The sequence below is a fragment of the Loxodonta africana genome, chromosome 23 (assembly GCF_030014295.1).
Source record: "Loxodonta africana isolate mLoxAfr1 chromosome 23, mLoxAfr1.hap2, whole genome shotgun sequence".
Classification (NCBI taxonomy): domain Eukaryota; kingdom Metazoa; phylum Chordata; class Mammalia; order Proboscidea; family Elephantidae; genus Loxodonta; species Loxodonta africana.
This window is the reverse complement of record NC_087364.1, coordinates 5,537,767-5,552,556: the sequence shown is the minus strand read 5'-3', so window position 1 is coordinate 5,552,556 and position 14,790 is coordinate 5,537,767.

Here is a 14,790-nt window from a genome sequence, read left to right as displayed (position 1 = left end):
GAGAGACCGCATGTAGAAATCCAAAAGATTAACAATAAAATTACAGAATTAGACAACGCAATAGGAAGTTAGAGGAGCAGACTCGAGCAATTAGAATGCAGACGGGGACATCTGGAGGACCAGGGAATCAACACCAACATAGCTGAAAAAAAAATCAGATAAAAGAATTAAAAAAAATGAAGAAACCCTAAGAATCATGTGGGACTCTATCAAGAAGGATAACCTGCGGGTGATTGGAGTCCCAGAACAGGGAGGGGGGACAGAAAACACAGAGAAAATAGTTGAAGAACTCCTGACACAAAACTTCCCTGACATCATGAAAGACGAAAGGATATCTATCCAAGATGCTCATCGAACCCCATTTAAGATTGATCCAAAAAGAAAAACACCAAGACATATTATCATCAAACTCGCCAAAACCAAAGATAAACAGAAAATTTTAAAAGCAGGCAGGGAGAAAAGAAAGGTTTCCTTCAAGGGAGAATCAATAAGAATAAGTTCAGACTACTCAGCAGAAACCATGCAGGCAAGAAGGGAATGGGACGACGTATACAGAGCACTGAAGGAGAAAAACTGCCAACCAAGGATCATATATCCAGCAAAACTCTCTCTGAAATATGAAGGCGAAATTAAGATATTTACAGATAAACACAAGTTTAGAGAATTTGCAAAAACCAAACCAAGGCTACAAGAAATGCTAAAGGGGATTGTTTGGTCAGATGACCAATAATATCAGGTACCAGCACAATACAAGGTCACAAAACAGAACGTCCTGATATCAACTCAAATAGGGAAAGCACAAAAACAAACAAATTAAGATTAATTCTAAATAAATAAATAAAATAATACACATAACAGGGAATCATGGAAATCAATAGGTAAAAGATCACAATAATCAAAAAGAGGGACTAAATATAGGAGGCATTGAACTGCCAGATGGAGAGTGATACAAGGCAATATAGAACGATACAAGTTAGGTTTTTACTTAGAAAAATAGGGGTAAATAATAAGGTAACCACAAAAAGGTATAACAACTCCATAACTCAAGAAAAACGTTAACGACTCAACTAACATAAAGTCAAACACTATGAAAATGAGGATCTCAAAATTTACTAAGAAAAACATCTCAGCACAAAAAAGTATGTGGAAAAATGAAATTGCCAACAACACACATAAAAAGGCATCAAAATGACAACACTAAAAACTTATTTATCTATAATTACGCTGAATGTAAATGGACTAAATGCACCAATAAAGAGACAGAGAGTCACGGACTGGATAAAGAAACACGATCCATCTATATGCTGCCTACAAGAGACACACCTTAGACTTAGAGACACAAACAAACTAAAACTCAAAGGATGGAAAAAAATATATCAAGCAAACAATAAGCAAAAAAGAAGAGGAGTAGCAATATTAATTTCTGACAAAATAGACTTTAGACTTAAATCCACCAAAAAGGATAAAGAAGGACACTATATAATGATAAAAGGGACAATTGATCAGGAAGATATAACCATATTAAATATTTATGCACCCAATGACAGGGCTGCAAGATACATAAATCAAATTTTAACAGAATTGAAAAGTGAGATAGACACCTCCACATTTATAGTAGGGGACTTCAACACACCACTTTCGGAGAAGGACACGACATCCAGTAAGAAGCTCAATAGAGACACGGAAGACCTACTTACAACAATCAACCAACTTGACCTCATTGACTTATACAGAACTCTCCACCCAACTGCTGCAAAGTGTACTTTTTTTTTCTAGTGCACATGGAACATTCTCTAGAATAGACCACATATTAGGTCATAAAACAAATCTTTGCAGAGTCCAAAACATCGAAATATTAACAAAGCATCTTCTCAGACCACAAGGCAATGAAACTAGAAATCAATAACAGAAAAACTAGGGAAAAGAAATCAAATTCTTGGAAACTGAACAATACCCTCCTGAAAAAGGACTGGGTTATAGAAGACATCAAGGAGGGAATAAGGAAATTCATAGAATGCAATGAGAATGAAAATACTTCCTATCAAAATCTCTGGGACACAGCAAAAGCAGTGCTCGGAGGCCAATTTATATCGATAAATGCACACATACAAAAAGAAGAAAGAGCCAAAATCAGAGAACTGTCCCTACAACCTGAACAAATAGAAAGTGAGCAACCAAAGAATCCATCAGGCACCAGAAGAAAACAAATAATAAAAATTAGAGCTGAACTAAATGAATTAGAGAACAGAAAAACAATTGAAAGAATTAACAAAGCCAAAAGCTGGTTCTTTGAAAAAATTAACAAAATTGATAAACCATTGGCTAGACTGACTAAAGAAAAACAGGAAAGGAAACAAATAACCCGAATAAGAAACGAGAGGGACCACATCACAACAGAACCAAATGAAATTAAAAGAATCATTTCAGATTACTATGAAAAATTGTACTCTAACAAATTTGAAAACCTAGAAGAAATGGATAAATTCTTGGAAAAACACTACCTACCTAAACTAACACATTCAGAAGTAGAACAACTAAATAGACCCATAACAAAAAAAGAGATTGAAACGGTAATCAAAAAACTCCCAACAAAAAAAAGCCCTGGCCCGGACGGCTTCACTGCAGAGTTCTACCAAACCTTCAGAGAAGACTTAACACCACTACTACTGAAGGTATTTCAAAGCATAGAAAATGACGGAATACTACCCAACTCATTCTATGAAGCTACCATCTCTCTGATACCAAAACCAGGTAAAGACATTACAAAAAAAAGAAAATTATAGACCTATATCCCTCATGAACATAGATGCAAAAATCCTCAACAAAATTCTAGCCAATAGAATCCAACAATACATCAAAAAAATAATTCACCCTGATCAAGTGGGATTTATACCAGGTATGCAAGACTGGTTTAATATCAGAAAAACCATTAATGTAATCCATCACATAAATAAAACAAAAGATAAAAACCACATGATCTTATCAATAGATGCAGAAAAGGCATTTGACACAGTTCGACACCCATTTGTGATAAAAACTCTCACCAAAATAGGAATTGAAGGAAAATTCCTCAACATAATAAAGGGCATCTATGCAAAGCCAACAGCCAATATCACTCTAAATGGAGAGAACCTGAAAGCATTTCCCTTGAGAACGGGAACCAGACAAGGATGCCCTTTATCACTGCTCTTATTCAACATCATACTTGAAGTCCTAGCCAGGGCAATTAGGCTAGACAAAGAAATAAAGGGTATCCGGATTGGCAAGGAGGAAGTAAAGCTATCACTGTTTGTAGATGACAGGATCGTATACATGGAAAACCCTAAGGAATCCTCCAGAAAACTACTGAAACTAATAGAAGAGTTTGGCAGAGTCTCAGGTTATAAAATAAACATACAAAAATCACTTGGATTCCTCTACATGAACAAAAAGAACATCGAAGAGGAAATAACCAAATCAATACCATTCACAGTAGCCCCCAAGAAGATAAAATACTTAGGAATAAATCTTGCGAAGGATGTAAAAGACCTATACAAAGAAAACTACAAAGCTCTACTACAAGAAATTCAAAAGGACATACTTAAGTGGAAAAACATACTTTGCTCATGGATAGGAAGACTTAACATAGTAAAAATGTCTATTCTACCAAAAGTCATCTATATATATAACGCACTTCCGATCCAAATTCCAATGTCATATTTTAAGGGGATAGAGAAACAAATCACCAATTTCATATGGAAGGGAAAGAACCCCCGGATAAGCAAAGCACTACTGAAAAAGAAGAGGAAAGTGGGAGGCCTCACTCTACCTGATTTCAGAACCTATTTTACAGCTACGGTAGTCAAAACAGCCTGGTACTGGTACAACAACAGGCACATAGACCAATGGAACAGAATTGAGAATCCAGATATAAATCCATCCACGTATGAGCAGCTGATATTTGACAAAGGCCCAGTGTCAGTTAATTGGGGAAAAGATAGTCTTTTTAACAAATGGTGCTGGCATAACTGGATATCCATTTGCAAAAGAATGAAACAGGACCCATACCTCACACCATGCACAAAAACTAACTCCAAGTGGATCAAAGACCTAAACATAAAGACTAAAATGATAAAGATCATGGAAGAAAAAATAGGGACAACCCTAGGAGCCCTAATACAGGGCATAAACAGAATACAAAACATTACCAAAAATGATGAAGAGAAACCCGATAACTGGTAGCTCCTAAAAATCAAACACCTATGCTGATCTAAAGACTTCACCAAAAGAGTAAAAAGACCACCTACAGACTGGGAAAGAATTTTCAGCTATGACATCTCCGACCAGCGCCTGATCTCTAAAATCTACATGATTCTGTCAAAACTCAACCACAAAAAGACAAACAACCCAATCAAGAAGTGGGCAAAGGATATGAACACACATTTCACTAAAGAAGATATTCAGGCAGCCAATAGATACATGATAAAATGCTCCCGATCATTAGCCATTAGAGAAATGCAAATTAAAACTACGATGAGATTCCATCTCACACCAACTAGACTGGCATTCATCCAAAAAACACAAAATAATAAATGTTGGAGAGGCTGCAGAGAGATTGGAACTCTCATACACTGCTGGTGGGAATGTAAAATGGTACAACCACTTTGGAAATCCATCTGGCGTTACCTTAAACAGTTAGAAATAGAACTACCCTACAACCCAGAAATCCCACTCCTCGGAATATACCCTAGAGAGATACAAGAGCCTTCACACAAACAGATATATGCACACCCATGTTTATTGCAGCTCTGTTCACAATAGCAAAAAGCTGGAAGCAACCAAGGTGTCTGTCAACGGATGAATGGTTAAATAAATTGTGGTATATTCACACAATGGAATACTACGCATCGATAAAGAACAGTGACGAATCTCTGAAACATTTCATAACATGGAGGAATCTGGAAGGCATTATGCTGAGCGAAATGAGTCAGAGGCAAAAGGACAAATATTGTATAAGACCACTATTATAAGATCTTGAGAAATAGAAAAAACGGAGAAGAGCACATACTTTTGTGGTTACGAAGTGGGGAGGGAGGGAGGGAGGGAGAGCGTGTTTTATTGATCAATCAGTAGATAAGAACTGCTTTGGGTGAAGGGAAAGACAACACTCAATACAAGGAAGGTCAGCCCAATTGGACTGGACTAAAAGCAAAGAGGTTTCTGGGATAAAATGAATGCTTCAAAGGTCAGCGGAGCAGGGGCGGGGGTCTGGGGAACATGGTTTGAGGGGACTTCTAAGTCAATTGGCAAAATAATTCTATTATGGAAACATTCTGCATCCCACTTTGAAATGTGGCGTCTGGGGTCCTAAATGCTAACAAGCGGCCATCTAAGATGCATCAATTGGTCTCAACCCACCTGGAGCAAAGGAAAATGAAGAACACCAAGGTCACACGACAACTAAGAACCCAAGAGACAGAAAGGGCCACATGAACCAGAGACCTACATCATCCTGAGACCAGGAGAACTAGTTGGTGCCCGGCCACAGTCGATGACTGCCCTGTAAGGGAGCACAACAGAGAACTCCTGAGGGAGCAGGAGATCAGTGGGATGCAGACCCCAAATTCTCATAAAAAGACCATACTTAATGGTCTGACTGCGACTTGAGGAATCCCGGCGGCCATGGTCCCCCAGACCTTCTGTTGGCACAGGACAGGAACCATCCCTGAAGACAACTCATCAGACATGAAAGGGACTGGTCAGCGGGGGGGAGAGAGATGCTGATGAAGAGTGAGCTAATTAAATCAGATGGACACTGGAGAGTGTGTTGGCAACTCTTGACTGGAGGGGGGATGGGAAGATAGAGAGGGAAGATGGCAAAATTGGCACGAAACGAGAGACTGAAAGGGCTGACTCAGTGGGGAGAGCAAGTGGGAGAAGGGAGTAAGATGTATGTAAACTTACATGTGACAGACTGATTGGACTTGTAAAGGTTCACTTGAAGCTTAATAAAAGTTAATTAAAAAAAAAAAAAAAGAACAAACATCTGTCTTAGAAGAAGTTCAACCAGAATGCTTCTTAGAAGCAAAGATGGCAGGACTGTGTTTCACGTACTTTGCACATGTTATCAGGAGGGATCAGTCCCTGGAGAAGGACATCATGTTTGGTAGATTGGAGGGGTTGGCGAAAAAGGGGAAGACCCTCAACGAGATGGATTGACACAGTGGCTGCAACAGCGGGCTTAAGCATAACAATGATTGTAAGGATGGCGCAGGACTGGGCACTGTTTCATTCTGTTGTCATAGTGTCCCTGTGAGTATGAACTGACTCAACAGCACCTAACAACAACAACAATAACGTTTAATGCAATGGTCAAGACATGAGCTATGGAGGGTCAGTTGGACTTTTATGTTGGGCATAAGGATAAAAAAGGATGCATGCCTATAAATTAAACTCTTTGTTCTAAGGAGCCCTGGTGGTGCAGTGGTTAAGCGCTTGGCTGCTAACCAAAAGGTTGGCAGATTCAACCCACCAGCTGCTCCATGGGAGAAAGAAGTGGCAGTCTGCTTCTGTGAAGATTACAGCCTTGGAAACCCTATGGGGCAGTTCTGCTCTGTCTATAGGGTTGCCATGAGTTGGAATCACTCAAAGGCAATGGGGTGGAGAGGAGATCTTTATGGAAGCAGACTGCCACATCTTTCTCCCTGGGAGAAGCTGATGGGGTGGGACCCCCAACCTTCTGGTTAGCAGCTGAGCATTTAACTGCTGTACGATCAGAACTCCTTCATCACACATTCAGGCTTTAGGATTTAAAAAAAAAGGGGTGGGGGAGTGATTAGAGAACAGTTATGATCCCTGGGTGGTGCAGGTGTTTATGCTTGACTACTAACCTAAAGTTTGGTAGGTGGAACACATCCAGTAGCATTGTGGAAGAAAGGCCTGGCAATATGCTTCCATAAAGATTACAGGCAAGAAGACCCTATGGAGCAGTTCTTCTCGGTAGCACGTGGTGTCCCCATGAGTAGGAATTGATTCCGTGTTAACTTTTTTTAAAGAAAAGAGCTGGTAACGTAAAGCATATGTTAGTTGGTCTTGTGCTTGGATAACCAATGTTTTACAACTTTCCTTCAGAACTCAGGCTATTGGCATCTAGGAAACTGCATGACTGGTGAACCTGGACCAGTGTTTTGAACCTGGTAGATTTCTTCTGAGACAATCTAAACATGAGGGAACTTGTGTATTAAAGTCCTTCTTGGGTAGGAATAGAAGGAGCTGATTCTCCTCCAACCAGAATTGAAGACAGTAACTAAGGATGACTAAGGATGATGTATGTAGATTTGGATTCATAGTAGAAGATTATTTAAAGTTTGAGGGATCAGAAATGTATATTTGAGGTAGAGGGCCCAAATTTGTTTTATTGCATGTGAACCCCAAGAGAATTTCTCTCTCGAGCTACAGACATGTTGCAGATGGGAATCAAAGCTTGTTTGAGACTTGGGTGGGATGGGGCAGCAATCCACAATTCAAATCTTGAAGACACCAGTAGTGGAAGCATGGTGTTTAGAAAGACAGGGACCTTTAGGAAGAGGCAGGAATCTGATGTCAGCGATACGGTGTGCGATCTGAAGACACCTGAGAACCACCAACAGTAGAGAGTTTTGATTTTAAAGGGGCTGGACTTCCCCAGTGTAGACCTCACCGCATGTATATCTGATAAAAGAATAGGTAAGGAAGGTGTGCCAGACCCTCTACTGAGCACTTCGCATACACTTTATCATTTGATGCTTCCTGTAAGGTAGATATGAGGCCCAGAGAGGAAGAGTCATGCAGTCAGAAGTTGAGTGAGGGCTTGGCACCATGCCGTTGGTGTGCGGAGGAGGTGCTCCGGACCACCAGGTTGTATGGCTCTGGATGTATCTGGGTTGACTCTGGGAACCTAGTCAGTCGGTGTTACCGATATCAGGGCATGTCATTACACTGTGGCAATAAGGTACCGTTGTTCTGGAAACACCCATGACAAGGGCAGAGCACTCAGGGCATTCAATACAAAGAATTGCGGAGTCCCTAGGTGGAGCCCTAGTGGCATAGTGGTTAAGGCTTGGCTGCTAACCAAAAGCTTGGCAGTTCAAATCTACTGGCTGATCCTTGGAAACCCTGTGGGACAGTTGTGCTCTGTCCTGTAGGTCGTTATGAATCGGAATTGACTTGATGGCAATGGATTGTTTTTAGGTGGTGCGAATGGTTAAGCACTTGGCTACTAACAGAAAGGTTGGTGGTTTGAACCCACTCAGAGGTGCCTCGGAAGAAAAGCCCTGGTGATCTGCTTCTGAGAAGTCACAGCAATGAAAACCCTATGGAGAAGTTCTACTTTGCACATATGGGATCTCCATGAGTTGGAATCGAGTTGACATCAACTGGTTGCCCTGGTTGAGCACAGATTCTGTTAGACATCTGAGTCCGTGGGATAATGAACTAGGAACGTCACCTCATGGTGATTCCTCGGTTTCATGGTTACCTTGAAACAAATTCTGGAAGAAACTGTGCTTTTGTCCTCATCAAATTACTTGTTTTGAAAGAAATTAAAAAAAAAAAAAAAGCATTGTTGAATTGATTGCAATTCACAGCAACCTACAAGGAAAAGAACAAATATACCAAAGCATAGATTGCTGTGTTGAAAAATAAATATACTTCAGAGTGTGCAGTAATATATTTATATCATGTGTATTTATTTTATTTATATTTTAATATGCATAGAAAATACTTCTTACATTCCCTCACCAGAATAACATGCTCTAATAATTGGATTAAAAAAAAAATTTTTTTATAGAAACCAAGAAATGGCCTCTTCTTGTTACAAAAATAATTAAAAAAAAATGGGTAAAGTAATGAGATGAAACAAATATTGTGGATTTTCTTGAGAGGAATTTAAATGATTTAAGTTTATTTAAATTCCTTAAGGTTATTTCTCCATCTTTCAGAGAAGTTTCTCCACGTACGATTGCATGAGATTGGCATTGTATACCTAAACCCTAAAATGTTGTAGTGTATGGCACCTGTGTCTTGCCTAAATATAATTTCTTTGTATTATTTTTTTCACTGTAGAATGGGAGATCAGCCTACAGATTGAATTACGAGAATGTTAAAATCGAGCTCCTTTTAAAGATTATAATGCTTAAGGACTTTTTTTTACGTCTCTGGGGGAGTAGCTTGAAATTGATTATTCAGTTTGAAAATCTTTGTTGTTCCTTTGTTTCATTGCTATTGTCATGCAGTAAAAGTATCTCAGGGAGCACGTTGTAATAATTGATCCTGAGAATAAAAGTTCCGCTAGGAGAGAGGTTGAGTACGTAGATGTAAATGTGTGTGTGTAGTGTGTGTGTGTTCACAACACATGTGTGTAAACATTCTAACTTCCCTCCTGGACAACTATATTCTCGGCTCTCAGAGTTTATACCAGGTATTTTTAATAAAATGGGATAACAATAGGCTTTCCACTATATTTTTTGTGAAATACCTAAGTTATAAATATATGTTTACAAAAACCTGTGATGCAGCCCCTTGTGTCTCATTGTATTATTTCTTGTGCTGTTTCATTATTACATTCCATTTTAGAAAAATCTACGTCATTCTGTCTATTCAGTCTACAAAGATTTTGCACTTAGAAAAAAATTTCATGCCCTTGGTGCAAACCATGGAAAGTAGTAGCAGATTGAAGTGTGTGTGTTTATATATGTCTTAATCTTATACATCTTAGATTATCTTCCCTAGAAGCAGAGTTTGGGAAGGGGATGCCAGTGCACGTGGTAATACATTGAGGGAGTGAGGAAAGCAGGGTGTAGAATGGGTAACAGCAGATGAAACCAAGTAGTCTTGGTAAAGTCTAGAACTGATCCAGTTCACTTTGTTCTGGCCTGTGAATTACACCACTGAGTTTTCTCCCCTTGAGTCATGCTTGAGCCCGCTGTTGCAACCACTGTGTCAATCCATCTCATCGAGGGTCTTCCTCTTTTTCACTGACCCTCTACTCTATGAAACATGATGTCCTTCTCCAGGGACTGATCCCTCCTGATAACATGTCCAAACTATGTCAAGGGGACATGTTCCTGGACTTCTGTGCTGCTTGGTCCTTGGTTATGGGATTATGCAGGAGCAGTTTTACAGCGTAGGCTGGATTTAGGAGTGTGTCCAGGATACACGGCATCTGGGTATCCTGGCCTTATGTTCCCATTCACCAATTTCTGTTTCTTCAACTTGAGAGAGAAATATCTCTATGACGATGATGATGACGATGATGATGTGGTGTTTTATCCGATTAGAGAGGAACTTGTCTGCAGTTTCTTAGGCATCTCTGTTTTTATTTAGAGAGTGAAGGTGGCAAAATATGGAAGAGAATTGTCTGTTTTTACTTTTATTTTGAAATGATTATAGATTCATGAGAGGTTGCAAAAACAGTTCAGAGAGGTCCCAGATTCTCTTAGTGGTTGCGTCTTACATAAATATAGTACAATATCAAAACCGGGAAATTGACATTAGTACAAGGTGTGTGTGCTTTTCTGTCATTTTATGAGATGTGGAGGTTTGTGTAACCACCACCGTCAACAAGATGCAGACCGTTGCATCACTGTAGAAAATCTCCATTGTACTACCCCTTTACGGTCACACCCACCCTTTTCCCCTCCATCACCCCTAACTTCTGGCAATCATTAATCTGTTTTCCACATCTACAGTTTTGTTGTTCTGAAATGTTATGCAAATAGAATCAAATACTCATAGCCATCGAGTTGATTAGACTCATAGTGACCCTACAGGACAGCGTAGAAGTGCCTCGTGGGGTTTCCAAGGCTGTAAGTCATTACAGAAGCAGACTGCCACATCTTTCTCCTGTGGAAGGGCCGGGGAGTTTGAAACGCTGACCTTTTGGTTCCCAGCTGAGCGCTTAATTTCTGCACCACCAGGACTCCTCAGAATCATACAGCGCATGATATTTTGAGATTGGCTTTTTTCTTTCGGTATAGTGGTTAAGATCTCAGCTGCTAACCAAAAAGTCAGCAGTTTGAATTCACTAGCCAGTCCTTGAAATCCCTGTGGGGCAGTTCTGTGTAATATAGATAGGGTCGCTATGAGTTGGAATTGACTCGAAGGCAATGGGTTTGGTTTTGATTTGGTATAATACTCTTGAGATCCGTCCAAGGTGTTGTGTCTGCCAATAGTTTCCTCCTTGTTAATGCTCATTAGTATTTCATCATACAGATGCACCATAATGTGCTTAGCCATTCCCTTATTATTATTTTATTATTAGGTTCCCTCAAGTCAGTTCCGACTCATAGCCACCCTACCTGTGTACAACAGAAAGAAACCCTGGCCAATCCTGCGCCATCCTCACAATCTTTGTTATGCTTGAGCCCGCTGTTGCAGCCACTGTGTCAATCCATCTCATCGAGGGTCTTCCTCTTTTTCACTGACCCTCTACTCTATGAAACATGATGTCCTTCTCCAGGGACTGATCCCTCCTGATAACATGTCCAAACTATGTAAGACATAACCATTCACTTAACGAGGGACAATTTTGTTTCTTTCCAGTTTGGGACTATTACCAAAAAAAAAAAAAAAATCGCTGTCAAGTCAATTCCGACTCATAGCGACGCTATAGGAGAGTAGAACTGCCCCCTAGGGTTTCCAAGGAGCGGCTGGTGGATTCTAACTGCTGACCTTTTGGTTAGCAGCCATAGCTCTTAAAGCTACTATGAAAACTGTGTATAGGTTTCTATGTGGACATAGGTTTTCATTTCTCAGAGATAAATGTCCAGGAGTGCAATTGCTGGGTCAAATGGTAAATGTTAAAAAAAAATGCCTGTGTAATTTCAGTTCTTCGGTATTTGCTGAGATTTGCTCTGCTTTGTGGTTGAGGACATAATCAGTTTAACAAATCGCACATGCATTCTGGGAAAAAATGTTCATTTTTTGGACATTAATGGCTAGGTACTATAAATATCCTTTAGGTCAAATTATCTATGCCCTTACTAATTTTTTTGCCTGTTGAGCTAGCAGTCATGGAGAGATCTGTGCACAGATCTCCCATGTTGTGCCACGGCTACAGGAAGATTTTGTGTGTGATTGAGATTCAGGCATTCCTGGTAGGTGGATAGAAGAATCACTTCAGGAGTTTGCTTTGCTAGTTCTCTTTATTTTTATATATCTGGTTCACTACAGCGTAAAATTCTCATAGCCTGACACAATACATTGGGTTCGCCAAACCAAGGAGCAGGGCCATTTTATTTTTTAGGCTGGATGTCACATTTTTATTTCTGAATATAGACTTTTGCTTTTCCCGTTCTGTGTTTCACTTGCTGGCTTTCAGTTGTTCTCACACAGAGGTGTGGATTTGTTGAACAGGAACTTCTGGCCGTGGTAAGCCAAAAACCAAACCCGTTGCCGTCGAGTCAATTCCAACTCATAGTGACCCTATAGGACAGAGTAGAACTGCCCCATAGGGTTTCCAAGGAGCGACTGGTGGATTCTAACTGCTGACCTTTTGGTTGGCAGCCGAGCTGTTAACGACTGTGCCACTAGTCTTGGTAGATACATAAAAATGTCTGTACGTTTTTATCTGGAACACACACACAAAGTAGCCTGCCTCTGTGGACTTTGCATTCTGGTGGGTGAGATGGATAAATAAAAAGATATGGTATAAGTGTTATAGTAAACAGCATTGCTATATGTGTAATAAATGGTATAAGAATAGTAATTGACATAGTAGATGGATAAGTCAGGGTGATAAATACCAAGGAGAATAATAAAGCAGAGATTGGGACTGAGAAATATTGTCAGGGAACATTTGCAAATATAGATAAAGTGGCCTGTGAGAACTTCATTCAGAAAGGGATTTTGAGTAAAGACCTGGAGGAAAAGAGGATGCTTGTTGCACAGACTTCAGCTCTCCAAGGGGTGACCATTCCAGACAGAGGAAATAGCCAGGGAATTTGTGGCTGGACCGTCCCTGGCACATCAGAGAGCCAAAAAAAAAGAAAAAACAATGATGGTTTTCTTGATAAATTCCCTACGTTACTATGCAATAATTGGAATGCACAGATCTTCAAAATATGTTTCTGATAATAAAATCAGTTGCCATCGAGTTGATTCCAACTCATGGCGACCCAATGTGTGTCACAGTTGACGTGTACTCCGTAGGGTTCTCAATGGCTGATTTTTCAGAAGTAGATTGCCAGGCCTTTCTTCCAAGGAGCCTCTGGATGGACTCGAACTTGCAACCTTTCTTTTAGTAGCTGAGCACCTTAGCCATTTACACCAGCCAGGGACACCTTCTATAGGTTGTTGTTGTTAGCTGACTCTGACTCATAGTGACCTTATGTACAAGAGAATAAAACGTTGTCTAGTCCTGCATCATCCTCACAATTGCCAACAATTATGTTCAAGTCCATCATTACGGCTATTGTGTCAGTCCATCTCTGAGCATCTGCCTTGCCCTCGATGGTGCTCAACTCCACCCAACATGATGTCTTCTTCTAGCAGTTGATCCCTCCTGAGGACGTGTCCAAAGCAAGAAAGTTGAACAGTGTTCTATTGTGAGTCATAGGGTTTTCAGTGGCTGATTTTCAGATGTAGATTGCCAGGCCTTTCTTCCTAGTCTTAGTCTGGAATCTCTGCTGAAACCTGCTCACCATGGGTGACTCTGCTGTTATATGAAGTACCAGTGGCATAGCTTCCAGCATCATAGCAGCATGCAAGCCCCCTCAATGCAACAAACTGACAGATGGGTTGTGGTCACCTATAATTCACACCAAACCAGTTACCGCGGAATTGACTGTGACTCATGATGAACCCTCTATGGGCAGGTTTCCGTTAATTGTTTCAACAAAAGAAACTCAAAACATCAGTGGCTATAGACAATGGAAGTTAATTTCTTTGCTCAGATAAAGTTATAACAAGGGCTGATTCATCGCTGGCTGTTACCCAAGCAGTGACTGAAAAACAGAGGCTCCATCCATTGTGTGGCTATCATGGTAGCTTCCAAAGCCGCCCTTCTTGTCCACATCAAACTGGCAGAAGGGGAAGGAGCGTGGTGAAACACACATGGATGGTTTTTATGAGCCAGGCCCGGGAAGCTGGAAAATACTATCTGCTTAAGTGTCTAGGAAGAGAAAACAGGTTTCCTGGACAGCTAAGTCAGTTTCTGTCACAACAATGGAAATATGGTCCGTTTTGCTATAATGTGTGCTTTGATAATACCAGTTAACTCATAGATGGTTGTGAGATTGTTAAGTAAGTTAATATGTGTTCTTTTCCTAGATGAAATGCCAGAAGACTGATAGTAGAAACATAATCTGTTTCAGGAAAAGAAAGATCCCACAGTTTGGGTGCTGGACAGGTGGCACCCTTTTAACTCCATCATAAGACAATTAGAACGAAGTACCTGTTCCAGGACCTTCCTTCCCAGTGAGGTGCATACAACCTTGCTTGGCTCCAGGCTCCTCTCCTTCCTCTTGTGGCCACCTTAACTGCCTGCCTGAGCCACTCATATATCTGCTGAGGTATTAATTATGGTTATTTTCAGTGCACTGTTCACAAGTTTCCATTGGTTTTAAATAAGCTGCCCTGAACCCGTTTTTCCCTTAGTTCTATTATTTTTCATGTATATTATAGAATGACGGAGGCACGTATGCATGACACCTGTAATTAAACAAAAGGAAAATCACAATACCCAATAATTTTTCAGACTACAAAGTAAATCAACTTTTAGACCACTTAATGTCAAAGCATAGAGAGTTGTTGAACAAGGAAATACATTTTTTA